Below are 5,181 nucleotides of genomic sequence, written 5' to 3'. Positions count from 1 at the left end.
CGGTCCGCAGCACAGGCACGGCGCCCTTACATTCCTGGGCATGAGCCCAGAGTGTGTTTTTACATACTTTTATATGTACTTTCTTTTATTTGGATCTTGATTATTACTATATATGTGCCCTCCACAGATATCCCCCATAAGTGCCCTCCACAGATATCCCCCATAAGTGCGTCATCCACAGATATCCCCCATAAGTGCCCTCCACAGATATCCCCCATAAGTGCGTCATCCACAGATATCCCCCATAAGTGCCCTCCACAGAGTGCCCTCCACAGATATCCCCCATAAGTGCCCTCCACAGATATCCCCCATAAGTGCGTCATCCACAGATATCCCCCATAAGTGCGTCATCCACAGATATCCCCCATAAGTGCCCTCCACAGATATCCCCCATAAGTGCGTCATCCACAGATATCCCCCATAAGTGCCCTCCACAGATATCCCCCATAAGTGCGTCATCCACAGATATCCCCCATAAGTGCCCTCCACAGAGTGCCCTCCACAGATATCCCCCATAAGTGCCCTCCACAGATATCCCCATAAGTGCGTCATCCACAGATATCCCCCATAAGTGCGTCATCCACAGATATCCCCCATAAGTGCCCTCCACAGATATCCCCCATAAGTGCCTTCTTGTAAGTAAAGTAATGCATTAGTGGGAGGAAGGGAGGAGGCAGGGACACTTACAGCGGGGCCAGTGCAGTGCCCGGCGCTGGGCACACACCGGGGGCAGCTCCTACCTTCTGCTGCAGGACATTTCGCTCCAAGTCTCCTGAGCGGCGGCCTCTTCACCACTCCACCCCTCCTCACAGTGGGCAGCCGAACTAGAGCCGCGCTGCCCGCCCTTCTGCTGCTGTGCGCAGCCTGACATCTCACCCTCCGTCATGCGCCTCCTGCCCCGCCTGTCTGCTTCATTCATAAAGTGGAAGGAGCAGACAGACGGGGCAGGAGGCGCATGACGGACATTTTGCAAGCAGCTTGAGCGGCGCGATATGGCTGCGCGGCCGCCCACCCGCCAGCCCGAACCAAAGAGCCGCATTGAAGGTTCTAAAGAGCCGCTTGTGGCTCGCGAGCCGCACTTTGCCGACCACTGGTCTAGTCAATACAGAACTGCCCTACACTTTGTAAATGGTACAATGACAAGCCCATACTACATGAATAACATCATTAATCCAGTAATTGTGCCTCTGGCCTAATTTCATCTTCATGGACGACAATGCGCCAGCTCATCGAGGGAACGGCTGCTGGAAACTGGGGCACCTCAAATGGAGTAGCCTGCACTTTCTCCAGACCTGAATCCCATTGATAACCTATGGGATCAGCTGAATCCCAGTGTAGCTCATACCTTGTACCCCCAGAAGATCAATGACCTGATGACCGCCCTTCAAGAAGAGTGGGATGCCATGTCTCAGCAGACAATAAGTCAACTTTTTTTTGTAGGGGTATACCCACCACTGGTGTTGGCTTTTCAGATGAGGAAATCACCATTGCTGCTTCTACTTCTACGTTCATGATATAATATCTCTGTAGCGTGAACTTTTTACGTTTTCCATAAATTTCACCCGAAAGCCAAATATCCATTTTTGTAAATAGTGTCTATATATATATATATACTGCTCAAAAAAATAAAGGGAACACAAAAATAACACACCCTAGATCTGAATTAATTAAATATTTTTCTGAAATAGATAAAAATAATTGGATTGGCTCACCCTCCAAACAGTCTGGAGTGGGTGCTCCCCCTAAGTGAAGATATCCCCAATCTTCTAAATTGTGGTAACTAAAAAAATAGGTGAGAGGGGCACACCTGCATATGGAAATCAGATGGAGTTACAGCCAATGCGTTTAATACCATTTATTTGTATTCTCAATAAAATCAATTCACAATAAAATATATATCTCTGCACAATAAAATAGATTAAATAAATATGAGGTACCTCAATAGATTGCTAAAATAAAATTATAACATAGATATCCACACATGTAGGCTCAATATATTCGCCAGTGTATTGGTATCACTGGTGGCCAGTAGGAATCGTAGATTGGGTTGTATTTAGTCTTTGATGCAAATTCCAATGCGCAAATGGGGTGCGCTATGTCTCTGCTAGTATTAATTGGTATCTAGCAACTGTGGCTAGTATGTAGCAGTTGCAAACAAAGTCTCATAGTGTTGCTGATTTGACTTTACAGCAGATCAATTGGAGTGTTATAAACCTTATTGTGTGCGAACACACTACTCACGGTTTTAGAAGCGGTGGAATAACTGTTTGTTCGTGCTTAGCGTGGCGTCCCACGTGTTGTAGCACTGAAGGTCTTAGTTCCGGTCCGCTCCCGATGTGAGTATGCAGGGTATCGTAGCTAGGAAGGAATCTGTCCGTTTAGGCGCCGGGGTCTAAGTACTGTGACCCACTAAATTATCGGCGTTACTTTAGTGTCTGTAGGTATCGACACACAGGGACTTGGATTTCTTCCTTTCTGCTATAGAAAAAGCGCTTCCAAAGATTCCAGAGGTTGCGCAGGTTGTATGCTGCGGTTCATATGCTGCGGTTTCTCGAGACTTGTGCACCAGACGCGTTTCGGAGTTGGCAATGACTCCTTCCTCAGTGGACTCAGTCCACTGAGGAAGGAGTCATTGCCAACTCCGAAACGCGTCTGGTGCACAAGTCTCGAGAAACCGCAGCATATGAACCGCAGCATACAACCTGCGCAACCTCTGGAATCTTTGGAAGCGCTTTTTCTATAGCAGAAAGGAAGAAATCCAAGTCCCTGTGTGTCGATACCTACAGACACTAAAGTAACGCCGATAATTTAGTGGGTCACAGTACTTAGACCCCGGCGCCTAAACGGACAGATTCCTTCCTAGCTACGATACCCTGCATACTCACATCGGGAGCGGACCGGAACTAAGACCTTCAGTGCTACAACACGTGGGACGCCACGCTAAGCACGAACAAACAGTTATTCCACCGCTTCTAAAACCGTGAGTAGTGTGTTCGCACACAATAAGGTTTATAACACTCCAATTGATCTGCTGTAAAGTCAAATCAGCAACACTATGAGACTTTGTTTGCAACTGCTACATACTAGCCACAGTTGCTAGATACCAATTAATACTAGCAGAGACATAGCGCACCCCATTTGCGCATTGGAATTTGCATCAAAGACTAAATACAACCCAATCTACGATTCCTACTGGCCACCAGTGATACCAATACACTGGCGAATATATTGAGCCTACACGTGTGGATATCTATGTTATAATTTTATTTTTAGCAATCTATTGAGGTACCTCATATTTATTTAATCTATTTTATTGTGCAGAGATATATATTTTATTGTGAATTGATTTTATTGAGAATACAAATAAATGGTATTTAACGCATTGGCTGTAACTCCATCTGATTTCCATATGCAGGTGTGCCCCTCTCACCTATTTTTTTTATTTTTCTGAAATACTTTGTTCTTTAGATAGTTGAATGTGCTGACAACAAAATCACACAAAAATAAAAAAATGGAAATCACATTTTTCAACCCATGGAGGTCTGGATTTGGAGTCACACTCAAAATTAAAGTGGAAAAACACACTACAGGCTGATCCAACTTTGATGTAATGTCCTTAAAACAAGTCAAAATGAGGCTCAGTAGTGTGTGTGGCCTCCACGTGCCTGTATGACCTCCCTACAACGCCTGTGCATGCTCCTGATGAGGTGGCGGACGGTCTCCTGAGGGATCTCCTCCCAGACCTGGACTAAAGCATCTGCCAACTCCTGGACAGTCTGTGGTGCAACGTGACGTTGGTGGATAGAGCGAGACATGATGTCCCAGATGTGCTCAATTGGATTCAGGTCTGGGGAACGGGCGGGCGGGCCAGTCCATAGCATCAATGCCTTTGTCTTGCAGGAACTGCTGACACACTCCAGCCACATGAGGTCTAGCATTGTCTTGCATTAGGAGGAACCCAGGGCCAACCGCACCAGCATATGGTCTCACAAGGGGTCTGAGGATCTCATCTCGGTACCTAATGGCAGTCAGGCTACCTCTGGCGAGCACATGGAGGGCTGTGTGGTCCTCCAAAGAAATGCCACCCCACACCATTACTGACCCAATGCCAAATCGGTCATGCTGGAGGATGTTGCAGGCAGCAGAACGTTCTTCACGGCGTCTCAAGACTCTGCTACGTCTGTCACATGTGCTCAGTGCGAACCTGCTTTCATCTGTGAAGAGCACAGGGCGCCAGTGGCGAATTTGCCAAGCTTGGTGTTCTCTGGCAAATGCCAAATGTCCTGCACGGTGTTGGGCTGTAAGCTGTGGATGTTGGGCCCTCATATCACCCTCATGGAGTCTGTTTCTGACCGTTTGAGCAGACACATGCACATTTGTGGCCTGCTGGAGGTCATTTTGCAGGGCTCTGGCAGTGCTCCTCCTGTTCCTCCTTGCACAAAGGCAGAGGTAGCGGTCCTGCTGCTGGGTTGTTGCCCTCCTACGGCCTCCTCCACATCTCCTGATGTACTGGCCTGTCTCCTGGTAGCGCCTCCATGCTCTGGACACTACGCTGACAGACACAGCAAACCTTCTTGCCACAGCTCGCATTGATGTGCCATCCTGGATAAGCTGCACTACCTGAGCCACTTGTGTGGGTTGTAGACTCCGCCTCATGCTACCACTAGAGTGAAAGCACCGCCAGCATTCAAAAGTGACCAAAACATCAGCCAGGAAGCATAGGAACTGAGAAGTGGTCGGTGGTCACCACCTGCAGAACCACTCCTTTATTGGGGGTGTCTTGCTAATTGCCTATAATTTCCACCTGTTGTCTATTCCATTTGCACAACAGCATGTGAAATTGATTGTCACTCGGTGTTGCTTCCTAAGTGGACAGTTTGATTTCACAGAAGTGTGATTGACTTGGAGTTACATTGTGTCGTTTAAGTGTTCCCTTTATTTTTTTGAGCAGTGTATATATATATAGTCTGTGACTCCACTAGCTGTACTCCCCTCTCCTTCTGCTGTAACAGCTGTGCCATGGTGGCATCCTGTCCGCCCTGCATACACCTTATCTCCAGACGCCTCACGTCACAGGCTTCAGTGTAATCCCAGCATGGCTGAGGACGCTGACTGCGTTGTGTGGGAGGACGGGTGATGTCATGGGACTGAAAGCGCCGACGACTAGGCAGCCAGCCGCAG

Source organism: Bufo bufo, chromosome 1, assembly GCF_905171765.1.
Source record: "Bufo bufo chromosome 1, aBufBuf1.1, whole genome shotgun sequence".
Classification (NCBI taxonomy): domain Eukaryota; kingdom Metazoa; phylum Chordata; class Amphibia; order Anura; family Bufonidae; genus Bufo; species Bufo bufo.
Note: the sequence above shows the minus strand (reverse complement) of the source record.